The sequence below is a fragment of the Erpetoichthys calabaricus genome, chromosome 9, assembly GCF_900747795.2.
Source record: "Erpetoichthys calabaricus chromosome 9, fErpCal1.3, whole genome shotgun sequence".
NCBI classification, from domain to species: Eukaryota; Metazoa; Chordata; class Cladistia; order Polypteriformes; family Polypteridae; genus Erpetoichthys; species Erpetoichthys calabaricus.
This window is the reverse complement of record NC_041402.2, coordinates 120,427,578-120,448,836: the sequence shown is the minus strand read 5'-3', so window position 1 is coordinate 120,448,836 and position 21,259 is coordinate 120,427,578. Positions and strand designations below refer to the sequence as shown.

Here is a 21,259-nt window from a genome sequence, read left to right as displayed (position 1 = left end):
GGGGTGTGTACGGGGCTCCCACCTTACCTGGAAGTATCTGGGTCATGACGATGGGACACCAGAAGTACTCATGGGATCTTGAATATAAGGAGCAGCCTCACCTCATTTGGGGGCAAAAGTTGGGATGAGGTGGACGAAGCTTGCCTTTGGAGGAGTAGAGGTGAAGAAGAGAGGGAGATGAGGAGGAGGAGGAGGAGGAAGAAGAAGAGGAAAAAAAGTGCTGTGCTGTAATGTGCCTTTGGTGCTTAATTGTACTGTGCATTCCTGTGGGTTATATGGGAAAGTGCTTCCCCACATAAATAATAAACGTCTGTGTACAGAGACTTGTGCCTGTGAGTGTTGTGTTGGGTGTATAGGGAGCCGTGTGCCTCTGGGTCTTCACAATTTATAACAGGGTGAGCCAAAATGAAGTACCACATTTCTCAAGTTCATTGCGCGAGGCAGAGGCAGCCGAGTGGGTTGGAGTGGAGTGCACAGTGAGCATGTTAAAGTTGCAGAATTTGCCATTGTAGGCCCTTACTTTTTTGAGGAGGGGGGGTACAACAGTCACCGTCACTTCAGAACATTACATTGAAATGCTAGAGAACTTTTTGCGGCCCCAACTGGAAGAAATGGATGTGGTGGATGCCTGGTTTCAACAGGATGGAGTAACAGCTCATTCGGCGTGGAGATCCATGCAAGTTTTGCGGGAGATGTTTCCAGGGAAGCTGATCTCTCTGTGCGGCAATGTCAGGTGGCCATCATGTTTGCCTGATCTCACTCCGTGCAATTTCTTCTTGTAGGGCAATCTCAAGTTGAAGATATACACACACCGACCTCAAAACTTTGAAGCCCTCAAGGACGCTATCTGCCACAAAATTTCTGCTATTTCCCTAGAAGTGGCCAAACGAGTCATGCGAACATTCAGAAATCATCTCGAAAAGTATATCGATAATGATGGCCACCACCTTGAAGACATCATTTTTAAAATACAGTGTAAAAAATCTATTTTGTATTTGTTCTTGTAGCATTCATTTTATCTTGTCCTTCATCTGATAACTAAGGTGTAAATCAAGAATTGAACTGAAATCTTTGCAGAAGCCCCTTCAGACTAGAAGGCACCAAATGAACACCCAAGTTTGAACAAAGAGCTATAATTCAATGTGTGACAACATTGATCAACAAAATAATGCACCTACGAGCAAACAGTTCTTCTGTAACTAGATGGGACCTTTATCTACAAAATACACCTTTCCTGAAAAACTAGCTGCACTCATCTCTCTTGGGGAAATTCTGTTTGCACTCTCTGAAACTTTAAAGCTGATGAACTTTTTCATCTTTTAGGAGCTGAAACCTGACAATTTCTCTCTGTGAATCTGAAAACTTTGATTCATTCTGTCAAGCCCAGCCCTGTGCTAGTAACTGAGCCCAGTGTTAGAAGACTGGGAAGCAGCCATTACTTCAAGAAGGGAACTTAAGCTTTATTTCTGCACCAGAAACAGTAATGTTTTTCCCTATGAAGCTGCAAAAGATGCAGCAAAAAGCCTAACTAACAGCACACCACGAACACAAGACCATGCCACAAATAAAAAGAGTGCACTCCAATGCAACAAGAATCCTCCATTTGAACAATATCATCCTTAAAGACTTGGTATTGTAAAACTGTTTATCTGTGCCAAGATAAATTAGAACTCTAAATATCTAGTAAACAGCCATCCTATTCTGTGTCATATGTTTGTCTGTCTTGTCTACTGTCTTTTATTTCAATGTATATACAGTTATCATATTTCCATAATCCTTGCTGCTAATCAATAATTATATTATTCTGTTTATCAAAACAAATGTGCTTCAGTTACCTTCATATAATTATAATGGTTGCAAACTGCCTCCTAAGCTGAATGGTAAGGAAAATAAAGTAGGTGCCTTACCAAATCATTTAATTAATTACTAGCATTGCCGAAGGCAAAACTGACAATGAATAAATCAAAGTTAAAATTTTCTTCCACTTGCCTACATTATTTTGCCATCATTGCAGATGGGCAAGTTAAAATCGCTTTTTACTACACTTTGTTCATATGAAAGACTCCACTTCACTGCAGTTCCCATTTATACTCTTAGGAACTACTGATTGAAAAAAAACGATCCACATGGATGCATGTGTAAGTTTACCCTGTTGATGGCTTTTTTCAGATTTGCTGCTACATGCACTTCTCACTCCATTATACATGCTGCACATCCTGCTCCAACCATGCAGTTGACACTGCATGTGTCAGCATATTTTCTGAATGTGTTGAGTGATCGAACATTAATGCATTATAAACCTTGCTGTGATTGTGTTTGGTGCTTACACAACATATCACTCAAATTGTTGGAAAATATACATTTGAAAAAAATTGTTGTGATATGTAGCAGCCCTTACATGAAAGTACATTGTTACTTTCTTTAGAATATTGTATACTGGTGTGTACTCATAGGAAGTCTGCTGGTAGGATGGAGGTTATCCCTGTGTCATATTTTTATTTTGATAAATTTATTTTGGTTTATTTGTTTATCCCTCTGTTTGGAATGCCAGGTTGCACCTGAAATTTGAAATGAAAGGCAGAGAAATTTTCTTGGAAAACAGGAAACAACTGAAGAAAGCAGCTTGTGATGTCAGAAAAAGGAAAGAAAAGGATCAGGTTATGTGTTGCATCCATTCATTTCCTAAATTATTTACATTATTTTGATTGCATTTCCTTTAACAATGCTGTACACAAAATTAAATCAGTAAGAAATTTTACACTATATAAAATATGAAGAAGAGATGAATTCTGTTTATAGATTAATAGATACAAAAAATTAGAAACCCGTGGATTTCACTCTGAATGCTAGCTAACTTGAGAAAGAAGTCTGAAATGCATGATTTAATTCAATTTAATATTAGAAGCAAAGCATTTATGATTTTTTTAACTTTTTGAATGATGAACACCTCTGAATTTCAGTTTAGCTGAATCTGTTCAAAATGTAGGCATTGTGTATGCCATGGCTTTAACTTTGAGTTGTTACTTTTTCACTTTCTAAAACCTGCTTTCATCATCTTGGAGATATTGCAAAACTTGGTTAGCTTCTTAATCTGTAGGATCTTCTTAAGAATAGGTGATTTGTGTGTCTCAAACTGATTTGACCAATGCTGTCAGGAAGTTCAGATGTTTCTCTTGCAGTTGTAACATTTATTTCAGAACACTGCAAGTCTTAAATCACTTCACTGGCTTTTAAATTAAGTTTATATCCTACTTTAAAGTTCTCTTGATCACATATAAAGTCCTAAATAGTTAACATCCCCCACCCCTTAGCTTAAATGACTTATTACACTGGAGTGTGAATTGCAGTCTCAAAATTAAAACCTCTTTAAAATTACAAAGATATACAACACTAATAGAAGAGCCATAGCTTTAGGTTACTCAATATCTCAAATGATCTACCTACCAATATTAGTAAAATCCCACTGATCTCAGCATTTAAATCAAGGCCAAAGACACATTATTTTGCCTTGCTCTCTTAGAGCTGGTGCTGAGGTTGTTTCTTATTGCCATCTTATATTGCTTTCTAATTGAAAATCACTGGTTTAGTTTTAGCAGTGTTAAAACTTTTTCCATGTCATTCCCATATCTGTTTCTCTAGTGACACCTGAGGCCTCATTTATAAAACTTTGCGTGGATTTCAGCGTGAAAATATGTACACATTTCTATGCTACTTACCCTTTATAAATTACAATTACCTTGTAAATATGTCTTTGTGAACACACCCCAATGCTAAACAACCTTATACATATGCAATCACGTTTGTCACATTAACACACATTTTAATAATATATTACATTATAATTATGATATAATAATGCATGTAAGTTGTCATTGAGCTGGGTTGCCAGCATTGCCATACTCTCTTAAATATAATTGTTCTTTAATGGCATTTTATTGTTCTTGATTGGGTTATGTGGCTACTTGTAGAACTTTTGCTTGACAAAGCACAGTTTCATTCTGGGAAGGGTTCTTTGCATATTAAGTAGTTTTTTGTGCTTTGAAAAACATCCTGCTATGCAGAAAAACAAACTCAAATCTTTAATGTATGGCAGGTACCTAGCAGGACACTAACAGATTAAGAAAACCTGGACTTAACCTGTGTTATTTTGTGCAGTCAGATTCCTCTTAAAATCATGACCCATTGGTACTTCACACATGTTACCATTAATTCATGGTTATTTACTATATGTAGCCTATTATGGATCATAATAAATAATGGTTTCTCTAGAACCTTCATGTGGATGGTTTTTTTGGGAAAATGGTTCCCCTATGGCATTACTTTGAAGAACAACTCCTTTATTATTAATAGTGTACTTTATCAAATTTGTTGTCATTTCCTCGTTTCTCCGAAATGTTGTGTACACATGGGTCAGAGTTGCCATAAATATACACATGTCCCCCATCATGTTTACTTTTATAAATCCTGATATTTGTGTGGGACATTGCATATGCACATTTCGAGTCTCTTTTGGTGCATATACAAGATTTATAAATAAGGCCCCATGTCTGTCTTTGACTGGGTATGTCATTACATGTAATGAACCTGTTTTCAGACATCTTCTTTATAAATCAACTTTTTGTTTTTTGCATACAGAGTGATCCTTTCCTGAATGTGGCTGGAATGAGACCAATGGAATTTAGACTTAAACCCTCTTATGTATATTTTCAAATCTATTGCATGATATCTCTCTGTTTATGTTTCAATATCATGTTTTGCTGTTATGCTTCACTTTGTCTTTCTTCATATTTGTAATTACTGTATAGTGCATGGGCTCATATGTTTGAATAAGCTGAATCAAAGATTGAATTGAATTTGTTTGGCTAACTATACTGCAGTGATACTCGAAGAGTATTGCATAATTCAGTGTTATCTGTAACCAACACAAACTGCTTCAGCAGTCCGACTGCTGACATTACCGATAGCCTTTTGGCAAAAGTGAAGACCTGGCTACTGGTTGAAACCACGGAGAATGCAGGACAGTAAGCTGTTGTTTTTGAAACTTTGGAGGAAGATAAAAAGAAATCTTATTAGGACAGCTTGGGGCAAATATTTGTGTATCTCAAAGCCTTTAATATTACAGTCTTACAATATTAATGGTGAGAGCTGTATTATATCTCCACTCAAAGTTCTTTCTTAACTTTTATGCATTGCTCTCATTCAGTGACACATGGGTTAACATACTTATTTTGTTAACTCAAAACCTTCACCCAACAAGGGAACTGAGGCATTGTAGAGTTAGCTGTTGGAAAGGGAGTAACGTTAAGCTGTGTGATCAAGCTGATAGGCTTTCATGGTAATATCTGTCAATTTCTCTGGAGGATGAACGCATCTCACTCAGAGTCAAATTTTATCTAAAGTTACTTCCCATAATCACTGCTGTATAATTTATCAATGCCGCTGAGCTTTAAATTGGCTCTACCTGTGATTGTGTTATTTAGTCTCTTTGAGATCTTGTAAAGAACTTTGAGCTACGCTGTTTGTATTAAAATGTACTATATAAATAATTGTTGTTGTTATGATTGGAGCATGCTATGTTTACACCAACTTACTTTAGTGCCAATCAGATTCCTTTTGTGTCCTTTTAATTAAAAATAGTTATAGCGTATCTCTATGATTTTCATGTTTTTGAATAGATTCTTATTGCACTCTGCTGTCTAGTTGCATTGAATAGTATCCTTGTGGAGTTTGTGAGGATCCAAAGCTGATTGACAGCATATCAGACAAATAATAATAACTATTAAATGCAGCAATTCTCAATTGCCATAAAGTCAATACAAAATGTTTTTAAAAATCACCTTGTCCAAATGATATACTAGAGTAAAACTCCTTTCTTGAACAGAGGTAGCGCCAGATCATGAGATATGGTGGTCTCAGTACATCTTTCCACTGCCTGACCCTCGTCTTTGTATTTCTATATTGCAACGGTGTTTGATTTATGAAGGTCATTTTTAATACACGCTGTTAACATTTATCAGGTATAAATTGGTGTTAAATCTGTCTGTAAAACTATATCATATGAAAACATAAATACAGTATGACCTCTCAAGATGCATGCCTGCCTCAACTTTTCTGATAATCAGGGAACACAGTTTACTTGTCTAATAATGGCCATGGGTTGTTTGTCAATATCTGCTTATGGAATGGCTTCTTGGTAATACTATAGAAAATCTGTTTCAGAGGCATCTCTACACTAACCAAATTATTTTCCAAATTATTTTAACATATACTGTAATGCACAAAGAAATAATTAAAAAAAACCTTTAGATTGTTTATTATAGGTAGTGAAATATTTAATTCTTGTCAGTCCTCACATTTTTGGCCAGAACTGTTAGATTAGACAATATCCCCCAAAGAAGCTAAAAAGTTTGAACCTGACAGGATGGGAAGAAAGTGTTTTGCAAGGTCCCTCCTTCGTACACCAACACCCAGAAAATGTACCTAAATGCAAATCCTTAGATGATCATGACTTATTTCTGTCCACGGAGGGCTACTAAGATTGTTGTTTTTTTGCAGTGCTGTGAAAAGGTATTTGCCTCCTTCCTGACATCCTCCAGCTTTGTATATTTGTCACAAAAAATGACTCCAGAACTTTAGACAAAATACAATATTAGATAAAAAGAACTAAAATAAACATATAAAATAATTTCTAAATCTCTACTTAATATAATTTAGCCATAATATTATCCTCCACCAGTATTGCCTATGTGAAAAAGTAATTTTCCTCTTAGTTTATCACTCTGACAGCTAAGCAAAATTAATTATTAATTAGATTTACCTTACGGAACACAGCCAGACCTGATTACAGCTGGCCCTGTTACACCTAAACCTGACCATATATTGACCTTTACAATAAGAGTAAAGTACTCACCATGAGTTTCCTAGAAGTACACAATACCTCGATCAAAGAAAATTTAAGAAGAGATGAAGAATCAAGAAAGTTTACAAAACAATTACTTAGGTTTTAAGACTCTACCACACTACAGTGAGAGCCATTCTCTCCAAATGGAGAACTGTGGTGAATCTTCCCAGCTTACCTAAATTACCCAAAGGGAAAAGTGACAATTCATTCAAGAAGTCACAGAAGAACTTCCAAAGAACTGAAGGCAAACCTAGCCTTAGTTAAAGTCAGTGTTCATGACTTCGCAATAAGAAATTGAGTAAAAATTGGATTCATGGGAGAGTAGCAAAGTGGAAACCTCTGCTATCCAAGTGTTACATCAATCATCACACATTTACAAAGAAACATGTGGATAATTCCCAGGTTTAATGTTCTTTGGACAAACAAGTCTAAAGAAGAACTCTTTGGGCAACACAGGTCCAATTACACCTGGTATAAAGTTAAGACAACGTTAGACAGTAAGAACATCATATCTATAATAAAAAATGGGGATGGTAGTGTGATGGTGTGGGGGAAAATTTATGCCTCAAGACCTGGAAGACTTGCTACTGATGAAAGAATCATGAATTATGCACTTCACCATAATATTCTTAAGGAGAATGTCCAGTTATCTGTCTGTGACGTGAAGCTGAAGCGTAATTGAGTTATGGAGCAGGACAATTACCCAAAACACAAAAGCAAGTCTATATCTGAATGTTCAGAAGAAACAAAATGAAAGTTTTGGAGTGTCCTAATAAAAGTGCTGACTTAAATCCAATAGAGATGCTGTGACCTACAATGAGCAGTTCACACTTGCAAAACTACTAATAGAGCTCTGCAAAGAAGGCTGGGTGGAAATTCTGGAAGAGAGATGTGATTTCAAATTAAAGAAAGTACTTAGTTTTGATTATTGTTACTAAAGGCACTGTAATAAAATAATAAAGCTAAGAGGGGGTATTACTTTTTAACATAGATCATAAGAACATAAGAAGAACATAATGATTTAAAAGCTAGATTGTGCATTCCCATAGGTTCCCTTTCTCTAATACTGCATTTTGTCTAAACATTTGTGGCTATTCGTTGTGTAAAACATGCAGTAACAGAGAAGCATACAAAAATATGTTCATAACACTGCATTTGGTCTTATATGTGGAGACTGCTTGTTGGTTTAACTAAATGACAGTGTCAGCAAGATATTTTATAACTAAATAGAAAAAGAAGGTACATCCCTTTCCCTTGTGCATTGCTGAACATATACTTGAAAATGTAAAAGTGACCCAATACATGTTTTGTTGCTAAGTAACCAAATCAAGTAACCAAACAAATTAATGTAAATAACAGAAGCAGTGTCACCAAAATGATCTGCCGATTCTCCAGGCATGACTTTCCTCAAGTAATGTTTGTTGATCAAAATTTGCAGCTCTGAATAGACATTCACAAAAATTACCAATTTCTCCATGCTCTTGGGAGAAGTGAAAGCAAGGAATTGTTTGCTTGATTGGTAATTTCTCATCATTTGGCAAAAAAAAAGGTTTATTGGATGGACACTCACCACACATCACCAAGATTCTCAAATAGAACAAAACTCGTTTTCTTATAAATATATGTCTAATGCTTGCTCCCTCAGACTTATTTTCTTCTCCATTGAATCTGTGAATTTAGATTGAACTAAACTTGACAAAGCTCCTTACCAAGTTTGTAAAAAAGGTATTCATTTATTCTCCAGCATGTTTATAATTATTTTTCTATTATTACTTTTCTAAACTATACTTAATTTGCACTGACCAAGAATAGTTGTAGGTGAGAGTGAATACACAGCAATTCTGCAGGGATGGTCTCAAGCTGCCACATTGGTTTATTGGAATTTAACAAACCTGACTGACAAGCACACCGAAGAGGCAGAATACAATTATGTTGACTGCATCAATGAAAAGTACTCGGGTTTAATGAATATGTTAGGAAAAAATCCCTAATCATAAGCTCATTCAGGCTCATTCAGAACCCTCAGTCTGAACATACTGAGGAAGAAGACAACTAACTATACAACAGATTTAATAAGAAACCCAAATCAGCCTCTGAATATGAGATCACTATCAATTATCAAGTTCCTTTATGAAGGTTAGCTATGAAGTGAGCTGAACAGCCAGGTATTAAACTTCAAGAAGAGTTTGGAGATTACACAAAAACAGGAGAATATGCAAACTCTGCACAGAAAACATGCCCACCAAGAAGTGGACTGTGGTCCAAGACTTGTGTGGTAACAGAGCCACACATCATAAATGGTAGCATCTCATCAACATTCTCCAACATGCTTAATGCTAGTCCCAGGAAACTGGAATAAACAATCATTGAGGATGTTGGAAAAAAAACCCACACAGACATTGGCAAAATATGTGTCACAGCACTCAGAGCACTGGACCTCTGAGCTAACAATGCTCACTACTGTACCACCCTGTCATGCAACACCTGATTTCCTATAGGATAATCCATTAAATCTGTTATAACTGATTATTTGGCTGACACCTTCATCTAAGGCAACTTACAATTGTTTTCCAGTAAGGGCACAGACAAGTCACACAGTGGCAGCAGGTCTGAAATCCAAAGCTTTAACAACTACGCCACATTGCCTGCCTTAATAACACTATCTCTTAAACATACAATAAAGGTACATGCTCATAAATATGTAAATAAGTAAAAGGAAAATATGAGAAACAAAAATAATAAATCCAGAACTAAGTACTCATAGAAATACTTTGTATAACACAAACAACATATTGTTTTGTATATTAATTCGTATATGTCCACGCTATTTGCTTCAATAAAAATCAACTTTTAATGTACCGTATAAATAGAAAAACAGTATCTTATAGCACTAATAAAATATTATATAGCAAATTGGAGGAATTCTCAAATTTTTGCTTTAAGTTTTTAAAAGTTAATGACTTAAACCATAAAGTGATTGTTTTGTCATAAGTCTGATCTGTAAAATCCACTGAATATCATAAAAATATGCATATGCAGTTGTGCAAAATTAGATTTTTTAACATTTTTTTTTGTTGCAGCATGTGTTTCTTTGCACAGATTCTTTTGCATTAACATCTTAACAATAAATGTGAAAGAGCTTCTCTTGTGGCACACTAATGAGGATAGTGACGCAGGTAGTTTCTGGCTAGCTGATCCATAAAGGTCAACTGCCACTTTGCACTACTGTCAGATATTTTAGGGACTCTCTCATGAAATAAAGATGAAAAGTTTGTCTTTCTACTGCAGTATTTTCAACTCTAAACACGTCATTTTCAGACAAACCTGACTTTTATGCTACCTAATTGTCATTTCAGTGATGTGCATTAAATGACCTGCTGCCAGGGGTTGAGAAGGAATACTTATGTTATAGACAATGTGGGATAGTGAAGCTTAGGGTTGTATTGATCCAGTAGTGGGCTATACATCTCTGCTGTTGGATTAATGGTCAGCTTCCTATGTGTATTTGTGTTAATGTGATAAATAAAAGTCTGAGGTCATGGTAAATTCTGCTCTGGTTACAGCTTTCATGTGAACAACAGGAGAATCTGTGGCTTATCAGTTGGATGGACACTACAGTGAATCAGTAGCAGGCAAGGGTCAGTTGTACTTAAGCAATTACTTTCTTGTTATTTCCTCTATGTGCTTTATTTCTGTACTCTGTTTCCGATACTATAAAGGTTTGGTGCAGATAAAAATCAGAAGACAGCCCATCACAGTGTTACATTATACTGTTTACTGTATTTCCCTAAATGTTAGCTTTCTCTGCCTTTGTAAGTACCTTAGCTGGTAAGCAGCAAAATACTTTTGACAACTAACACAGCATACATATTGTACATTACCCTTACTGTTCTCATACCTGCTTGATCCAATTCAAGATCATGTGGACTGGAGCATGCCAGGCATTGTTATATCGTTTAAAACATGCAAACATGGGACCTGTTAGATGAAATGCCACACAAGAATCTTTATTTACTACAAGAAGTAAAGAAAATAGCAGCTTCTCTTATCCTCCATTATTCAAACACAGGGTTCTGGATATAGGCTCTTATCATGGATCCCAAAGCAAGACCAAACACAATAAATATGTCTGTTCCATTATGGCACTATACTGTACTTAAGAAGGCTTCATGGTGTTGTGAGTTTGATCAGCAGAAAACATTTAATAGGCTTGAACCTATTACTTACAAAGGGGTGGAGTGGAAACCTGCTGAATTAAACACACATTTCTGTAGTAGTACGCTGTGTGTGTACTGGAACTGGCAACGGTGTGATAGAGTGAATGACTATACTGACATCTGGTGGCTTTTTCTGCTTACTACATTCTGCTGGTGCTTTGCAATAGTTCATTTATTTTAAAGTACCCAAATGGAATGGATTTGAAATAAGTACTCCCAACCCAAGCGCAAAAAAAAAACATTTTTACATCATTAATCCCATAGCTGACCTCCCTATGAATGATTTTTATTTCCTACTCTTTGCACATTCTGGAAGGTCCATGCTGTGAGAATATTGCTTGTTTGGTCACTCTGTCTCATTTTCTCAGTAGGTGCACTTTAAAAAATGGTCTTTTTAGTAAATATGTGGCTTTCTTTAAAGTGGGGTCTTAGTGCAATGTCTTTTCATTTATTTTAACAAATGCTTACCGGTAAACTCTGACTCTAAAATTTTTATTCCACATTGTTAGAGAAATGGATCTCACGGACTTGCCCTCAGGATGCATGTCCCTTTATCTTCTGTGGTGACCAGTTGTAGGTGAATCAGACTGGACACAGTTAGCTTGGCACACCCAGAGTTCATAACAGGAATCTAAAATGGATTTGCAGAAACAAGGAGAAAACTCCCACTGTGCCAACAAGAGAGTTCAGGTCATTAAAGATGTTTAGTCCCCTCAAAAACTGTACTGGGAAAGTTAAGCTGTGGTCTCAGGCCAGTGAATGGTGTCAAAATAGAGAACTAGCCAAGTTCTTAGTCAACTACATGTGTCCATCTGTTACAAAGTCACCACAGTGTGAGAGGTGCCAGCCCAGGACAGAATGGCAATCCATGACAGGACACACTCACTCAAAATGAGGCAATTTAGACAATTAATAAAGTTCTACAAGAACCAAAGCTGAATATTTCTAGGCATATTAGGTGTAGATTTGCATTGGGCTGTTGGAACACAAAGTTTGATTTCTTTAAAATTGAGTATTAAGGAATATCACACCACCAGGAGACAGGTTTACATGTTCTCTTGTGACGGATGGCCGGGGCACATGCCTGGCTGGGATGCCCCTGCACCGTACCTACCAGGGGGACAAGGGTCGGAAACCCAGTATCTCTCCCTAGATGCTAGATGGCAGCCTCCCTGGTTTGCAGTGGTGCCTCGGACTCCCCCAGGGCTTCATGGGCGTTGGAGTTCTGTGCAGCCCTGTTGGGTTCTGCTGGCGCCGCCATGGGGTGCTGCAGCAGGAGCTGCTGGCCCCATTTGGGTGTTGGTTTCGCCACACCCGGAAGTGCAGTCGGATGTTGGCAATCAAGCACCTGGAGCACTTCCGTGTACCCAATAAAGGGAGTCGTGATTTGTTACTTGGTGTACTTAGTGTACTGTGCTTGGGACTGTGTTGTGGCTGGAGGGATTACGGGGAAGATATACCCTCCAGCTGAAGAAAAATAAATATTTGTTTTATTTTACCCGTGACTCCCGTGTGAATCTGTGTTGGGCCAGGCACAATATAGCGCCTTATCTTACACTCTGTAGAAGGTCAACCCCAGAAGTAATTCTGTAATCAGGTGCTGTCATAAGATAGTGACTTTGTTGAGAGAAAGATTATCAAGAAGTACTTGGCAGGAAAGACAGTTGCCATTAAGACAGAAAACCTTAAAGTAAAATGGAGAGGATAAGAGTGTGGGGAAAGCTGTCCCTACATTATGTCATAGAATGATATTTTATAACATTTCCCTTATGTTAATTTTGTTTATTTTAGTAATCCACCCATTTTCTGAGCCATTTCAAGAAGGCAAGTGTGCTAGCACAGTATGTATCAATGTATTTAACAATACACTTTAATTCCAAGAGACTAGGCTTGAACCCACTATTTGCACATTTGCATGTTTTCTCCTTCCACATCCTAAAGACAGATTATCAGCCTTTTCCTTTCTCTACCATACATATAGGTGAAGTGTTGTGGAAGCAACAACAATTTTGATTTCAGGGTGATGTGTGTCAGGATGTGTGCTTGTGGACAAAATAACTCATATACAAGCTACAGTCCTATTGAAACCTGGCATAGAAAATAGCACTGTACATGATTTTCAAGAGATTTAAATTTGTTATGGTTATTAATTATTGTGCTGGAACTGCAGGTATAAACTTTCCATTTCATATATTCAATATTTTGCTACTGAAATCCTAGCTTTATGTATACAGAAAGTGGTTAACACATCAGATTTTTGTTGTTTAGCACTATTTGCTGAGTGCAGAATCAGATTGCTTACACAAATTTACAGATATACTACTGCAACAGTAAAGTACATAACAACATGAGGATTATCGGCCATGTATGAGCAAGTGTGGCCAAGTGCCTGACCATGTGAGCAGCTGTTACCCTGTCCACAGTGTTGGCTTCTGCCCCTTCCTCAGGTTTGCCTCCTGCAACTCTAAGATTGGATTAACTTACTTGGTGTTACCCCAAGCATTCCTAGGACTTGGAATTCTGTACAAGAAAGGTTAAGCTCTTGTATCTGGATTGATATCTCAATTGAATTCTTACTAAACCATACCACTGTGAGGGGTGTCTGGGTCTCTTGGCATGTGAGAGGAAAGGGACTCTGTGAAGTGTGGTCTAGCCTCACTTGGGGTTACAAAATGGGTTTAGAAAGGGAAAGAAAGCAATTTACTTCTTTTCTATCCTTATTACACCCCACAATTGTAAATGCCAACATAATGACATGCTCCTTAGCCATAATACTTGGCAATAACAATATGAAATCACATACTACTTTTACTTAAGATGAGAAAATGTTTTGAAATGTTCAGAAACAGCATCTCTCTGACTAAACATTGAACTTTGTAAGCTGGAATGTCAATGGCCTCAATCATTATCTAAAGAGAAAATATGCATTTTCACACCTCACAGGTCTAAAGGCTGAAATAGTATTGTCAAGGCTTAAAAATTAAGAATAACCATTCATTTAGGGGTGAAAAAGATCATTTTAATTTTTTATATTTATTTTTTATTTTTACCTATGCACTTGGCTCTCCACTCTTTCTCTCAGGTGTTGGGGTTGAATTCTAACTTTGTTAGGTTTTTAAGTTATTTGTAGCCCTGAAATTTTTATTTGCTTGATTGTTTTCTTATATAATACACTACCGTGGCTGTCCATTTGTCTGTCCAGGATTTTAAATCACCTGTAGCTCACAAACCGTTTGAACTATTGACCTGAAAATTGGTACACATATACTACGTAATGTCTACTATCCGCTTTCGGGGTGATGATTGACCTCCAAGGTTATTCCTCTTTTTATTTTTATTTTATTGTATGGGCGCAGTTCTCATTCCCTACCACCTTTGCCATCACTTCACACATCTTTAATCTTTCTTGAGGCAGATTGAAGTGCCAGCTTAAGTGAAAAATTAAGGAAAACATACTAAGTAATTGCAACACAAACACTGACTTAATCAGTTTTAACATGAAAAGATGGCGATGAAAGAAGAGAAGAAGTGGGCCGCTAAGGTAGAGAAAAGAAGAGCTGTTCAGGAAGCAGAAAGCGCATCAACCTCTGAGCAAACGAATGCTAAACGTACAGAGAAAAAGTATGAAAACTATGAATGCTCAAGTCAAGTGTATTCACTGCACATTATCGTGCAGTGTGCCGTTCTGGTATTTCATAATACTTTCTTGAAATGACATGATTAAATAAATAAAAAGGTTAAGGCCGAGTATTTCTTAGGTAAAGCTGTTTCGATGAGAAATTGAGCGCTAAGACCGAATACAGTATTCTGCTGCTGTTTAATGGATACAGCAACATTATGCTGAAAAAAATCATGACTATTTATGGTAACTCAGTGCAAAAAGACAAAATGGCTGTGATCAAGTGAAAGGACACTAAACACTGTTCACAATATGACAACTATTGCTATTCAAGCCAGGGGAAATGTGGAGCCTGGTTCTGTGGTAGGCTACAATAAAACAAGAGGGGATATAGATTGTTTGGGTTAGGCACTGACATTGTACCCTCTAATATGCAAGCAACAGAAAAAATATTAAAAGAAAAGAGGGCAAAGAAACATGTCTCTGCTGTCCGGAGTGTGACATGTGGCTGTGCGTTGGTGTCTACTTCAAAATATGTCACACAAAGGGCATATATTACATCTGCATCAGTGCAGCAGAGGGCAATAGACATACCTTTCCTACTGTGATTCTGTTGATGGACTGGTATTAACATGTTTCTGTCATATGTAATAATATTTTTTCTTGTTGAAAAAAATTCAACATTTTTGGCTTGTTTTTCTGTAAGCGATTATAACACTAAGGAGGTTAAGCTGGTTTCAATAAACAGACACACGATGTTTGTATAGCAGCATCAGATACAAGGCAGAAGCCAACCCTAGATGTCATACAGCCATACTCATTCATTGAGGGCCTAGTTAGGACTTACATCAACATCTTTGAAATGTGTTAGAAAACTGATAAATTGGTAAAATATGACCTATAAAAAAAGTGCATAATACACATGTACAGTAAATGGGCCAGGAGCTGAAGGAAAGGTCACTGGAACTGTGAGGCAGAAGCACCAACTGTTAAATGACTGTGCTGCCCCTTGCTTTTCCTGTTTTATTTTTAGCTTTTATATCATATTTTGTCAACCATGTCTATTCAAATTACAGCAAAACCCCGACTCTCTTGGTTCACTGGCCCAATGTTTTACTTGTGTTTCTGAATGGATGAGTAGTAATTTTCTCAAACTAAATAAGGAGAAAACAGAAATCTTAGTTATTGGAAAAAATGGATATAGAAATAAACTCAATCTATTAGGCTTAAAAGTCAAGACAGAGGTAAAGAATTTAGGGTTAATTATTGATTCGGGCCTAAATTTTAAATCAAATATTTATCAGATTACCAGGACAGCATTTTTTTCTCTTAAGGAATATAGCAAAGGTTAGATCCCTTATAGCTTTGCAAGACACTGAAAACTTTTCAGTCAGCTAGATTACTGTAATGCACTCCTCTCAGGACTACTCAAAAAAGAGAGCTGCAACGAGTGCAGAATGCAGTTGCCAGAATCTTAACTAGGAAAAGAAAATCTGAGCACATCTCTCCAGTTTTGATGTCATTACATTGGTTACACGTGCCATTCAGAATTGACTTTAAAATACTGCTTATGGTTTACAAAGCCTTAAATAATCTTGCTCTATTCTATATTTTGAAATGCCTGTCACCTTACACTCCAAGTTGTGACCTTAGATCTTTGAATGAGGGTCTCCTTATAATTTCGACAGCTAAACTTAAAAGAAGCTGTGAGGCTGCCTTCTGTTGTTACGGACCTAAAATCTGGAATAGTTTACTGAAGGAAATTCGCCAGACTAATATGGTAGAGCATTTTAAAAAAACTGTTAAAACCCCATTACTTTAATATGGATTTCTCATAGCTACGTATTAGTGTATCCCTGTTAAGGTATCTGTACAAAGAATTATCCTTTTCATCAAGGCTCTGCAATCTGCACTAAACTCTACTATTCTCTGCTGTTCTTTAACCGGTTTTCTGTTGTTCTGCGACACAACCACCTGATCAAGGCATTGATGGATTGAAGGCAGAACCCCAGATGTCCACATGACCACCATCATCAAATTCTTTCATGTAAAGCCAGAAAGCCATAAGGACTGATTTATATCATTTATGTTACGTAGAATGCCTAGAGGGGGCTGGGTGGTCTCTTGGCCTTGGAACCCCTGCAGATTTTTTTTTTCCTCTGGCTCATTTGGATTTTTTTTTGTTTGTTCTTTGTTTTCTCCAGGGCATCTGAACTTACTTTATTCTTTGTTACTTAGTATTGCCTAATTTTATTTTTGTTTCATATAAATGTTTCTTTCTTCATCTTGTACAGCACTTTGTGCTACACCATTTGTATGAAAATATGCTATATAAATAAATGTTGTCACTGTTGCTAAAATAATTTTATAGAAGAGAGCAAAAAATAAATGTTCAGTTATTAGACAGGTTATCTTTCATTCTTCATCCAGATATATACATTATTATTATTGTCTGTTTTGTGGACGCATACACTGCAGTCAATTGCAATGACTTTGCCTTATGGCTTCACTCCTCAGTTGCATCCTGAATGTGAAGTGCATGTTATTTGGGTCAGAATTACAATTTTTGCAGTACTTTTCACTGACATAAAACTGGGCTTAATTAAAGAAATCTCATCATGATTTATTCTGAGTCTGGTTAAACCATAATAACATTTCAAACAGCATTGATTTTTCACCTGAATATAGATAAAAAGAACTTTGTTTGATGGGAAATACAGTACATATAGTCTGAACACATACCAGAATGACTAAAAAGGAAGAAAACTGAAAAGAAAGAAAACTTCTGACTTGGCTTTCACAGTCACAGTGATATTCTTGTTGGTATACAGTAGCCCCAATAATGTTTCCTGACACACTTCTGAGTAATTTGTTGGTTGAAAGCATGCAGTGTTATTGTTTCAGAGAGGGGATATGCAGCACTGTTCATAATGCCACTCACTTTTGTTTTAATTCTCTCCTTTGCTACTACTTTCAGGGGGTCCAGGGTGTATCCCATAACTGAGCCTGCCATTTTAATGAGCTTGTTATTTCGGTGGGTCTCTATGGAGCTGATATTACTGGCCTAGCACACCACAGCTTAGAAAAGGCACTGGTCATCACAGAGTTGTAAAAAACATGAAGGATGTCATTAACCAACATTAAAGGAACACAGTATCTTAAGGAAAAATAGCCTGCTCTACTCTTTCTTATACAGTCCCTCTGAGACCAGTCCAACTTGCCATTGATGTGGACCCCCAAGTACCTGTAGGAGTGCACCACCATTTATATCCACTCCTTGAATAGTGACCAGACATAGAGGCTCTTTGGTGTGGTGAAAGTCAATAATCATTTTTCCATGGTTTTGTTGATATTTAGTTGCACAGTTACATTTAGGTAATTAGTAATAGTCAGTCAGTCATTTTCCAACCCACTATATAAGTAAATTGAATAAGATAGCAATGCACACATTGACATTACTGAATTTGTTGACATTATATTTGTGACATATCATCCTAGCATCCGTCCTTGAACTGATGATGAAGGCATGTAAGTGTTGATATTTTTCTTTCATATTGGTAATAAATAAATTGGCTCTGGTGTTCCAGCCCTTTCTGTGTTTTTCTTGTCTGTTCTTTTTTCAACAGATAGACAGACATGAAGTGCGCTAAATAATAGATAGATTGATAGACCTGAAAGGAAGAACAAGATAGGTGGTTAGCATCATGATTAGAGTTCACTGAAAAAATCTTTATGTAGTTTTAGTTTTTACCTGTGTTTTTTTTTTAACATTTACGCTTGATTTTAAAATTTTTTAACCTAGAATAATGTTTTGGATTTGTTCAAATTTGTCAGCGTCTTTTCACTGCATTATTTTGGCACTCCCTTACTAGGATGGCTATTGACTGATGACACCTGTTGCAGCAGAAACAGAATAAAGTTGAGCATGACGCACTTACAGGTTGACTGACTTTCTAGATTCAAGCAAAACGCTCTTCCAGTGTTAGTAGTGTTGAAGGACATTTTAGCTGTGCACTTCAGTACAATTCTTTTTGATTCTGATTTTTGGGTTACATTTGGGGTTGTTTTCTTGATTAATTCTGTCTCTTTAGTAATAGCCCACTCTTTTTTTGGTTTGACTTTGAGTTTTGATTTGCCCATTTCCTGGTCCACTAACCTTTTTTTCTGCGTGTTGCTACTTGGCAGAACCAATCAATAGACAGATAAGATACTATTTTGATCAAAATGGGAAAGTGCTACATTATATTTTCCAAAAGAAAGAAAAAAAAAATTGGTAAACAACATAATTAAAATAAAAATAACAACAGCAATATAATTATCAACAGTTTAAATTAAAAATTAACAGCATTTAGCAGCATGCTGAAGTATCCATACATCCATGTTCTGAACCCACCTAGCTTGAGGCTTTCTTGAAAGCATTAGATACATGGTAGGACACAACCCTGGACCAGGTGACAGTATACTTCAGGGAACAGACGACCAGACACACAGAGATGCATTCTTCCTGTGCCAGTTTAATGTGACCAAACATCTCAAACCTGCATTTAGGGTGTGAAGGAAAACCAGAGTATCCAGAGAAAAGTCAATGCAGAGATGGGGAGAATGTGCCAGATCCACAGACAGTCAAGAGGTATACTCATAAACTCATCCTTTCTTAAAAAAAAAGGTATTTTTTCATTTTTGTTAAATACAATATTATGAGTGTTATTTCAAAGAAATATTTAGTTATTCATCATGTGCTTACAGTAAACTAAACCTCACTTAAAAAATTCAAAAACATAAAACTTCCCCTGAATGTTGTCTTGGAAATGTGACCAATAAGGCAAAAACTGCTGCAGTGTGTAGTACAGTAAATCATTATGTCTAAATACTGTAGTTATTTTAGAGTAATGCGGTTTTTCACCACATATAGCATTTTATTTTATTATTGCCAATAATAAATTATTTATTTCTTACTTTAAAGTTTAAACCTATGGGGATGTCACTGAGAAGCAACCTAATTCTTCATACATGAGAAAATCATTATTCAGGGAACCCCAGGGAACCCAAATTAAAAAGAAATAGATAAGTTGTTGTTGGTGAAATAATTCAGTACCCATCTGCACCTCTTCCGCCACCACCTTCTCTAACCAGCTACATCCCCCTCCCAGTCTCTCTGTTAATCTCATGGTCTCTGTAGCAGCATCAGCTTGACAGCTATTGATAAATTTCTGGAGCCGACACTGCAAGCCTATTAGAGCTGCGGTACTATCATTCTGTTCCTGCACTTGAGGGGGGCAAATTCAAACTGAATTATTAATAAACACTGCAGAATTCAAAACCAGATGTATCCGCTTGCATAAACCTATTTGGAAAACATCCAAACCACCCCAGATATAAAAGAGAAAGTGCCACCCTTTAATTATATTGTAACCGTGGTTTTACTCTACCATTAAAAACAACATCTACTTCTGTGCTAAATGAATTTGGAAAATCATGAAGGCAATTTGTCTAACACTTCACACTTACTCGATTCTATATTGATTGGGGGAAGTCAAAGGGGCTGAATACTGTAGTAAACTGCTCAGTATATATAATCCAAGAATTCATTGTGCACTAGAAGAAATCTATTCAGTGAACAAGCCTGATGACTCAAGGCTCTTCTCCCATTTTTAAAATTTTAAACGCTCCTGTTCCAATATTTATTCTGAGTTTTCTGTGAAATGCCTGGTGCAACACAAACTGGAGGGCTGATGAAATTCTGCTGATGTTCTGCTTTCCAATTCGCCAAAGTCTAATTGGTCTGTTTGTTTTTAAATTCTCGCACTTTACTGCAACATTGGAGCAGATGTTTCTTTTTGCTGTCTGCTGCAGTATTACACATCAATAGATGGTTACTGTATTGATTTTTCCTCTCTTTATTTCTTTATTCTCTACAGGTACTTGAAAATGTCTTCCTGAGACTGCACTTTTACATTTTGCATTTTACACATTTAGTTTCATTCAGGCTTTATTTTTGACTCTCCTATCCAAATACATCAAATACAGCTTTTGCAAGTTTTTTTTAAATTTTTCTAATTAAATTTGCTTTTCCACAAGCTTTATATTTCTGGATTCCACCCACCCTTCATTCCCTAATCTTCTAATTCCAGGTACTGGGTCATGTAGAACTGAAGACTGCCCTAGTGGCATGTCTTTGGGACTTAGGATGAAACCAGAGAAAACACACACTGATGGAAGTTGGTAATATGAGCTGGGAATCAAACTTTGGTCTCTGGAACTGAGAAGAATAATTTTCCACCAAGCCACAATGACCAAAGATCTGCTGTTTAACTCCAGTTATATAGGGCAGTGTTTCCCAACCTCGGTCCTGGGGGCACACTGTGGCTGCAGGTTTTTGTTCCAACGAGCTTCTGTTTTTAATTGGACTCCTGGGCTAATAAGTGATGTGTTATTTCCCAAGTTTTGTGTTTTGGGAACAATATAGAAATTAGAAAACTAAGTTTGGCAAAAAAAAAAAAAAAATTAAAATGTACCAAGCAG

The 21,259-nt window shown here is 36.6% G+C and overlaps 1 protein-coding gene and 1 long non-coding RNA gene across 2 annotated transcripts in view; both read right to left on the bottom strand.

The window, feature by feature from the left end:
• The window catches only part of jph3b (junctophilin 3b), a 426,338-nt gene that overhangs the window by 132,919 nt on the left and 272,160 nt on the right, over positions 1 to 21,259 (bottom strand). The gene's annotated exons all lie outside the window — the stretch shown is intronic.
• LOC114658082 (uncharacterized) overlaps positions 17,436 to 21,259 on the bottom strand; it is an 84,098-nt gene continuing 80,274 nt past the window's right edge. Inside the window, exon 3 of the long non-coding RNA XR_003717308.1 lies at positions 17,436 to 18,408. This is a non-coding gene — a long non-coding RNA (uncharacterized LOC114658082). The remainder of the gene's footprint in view (positions 18,409 to 21,259) is intronic.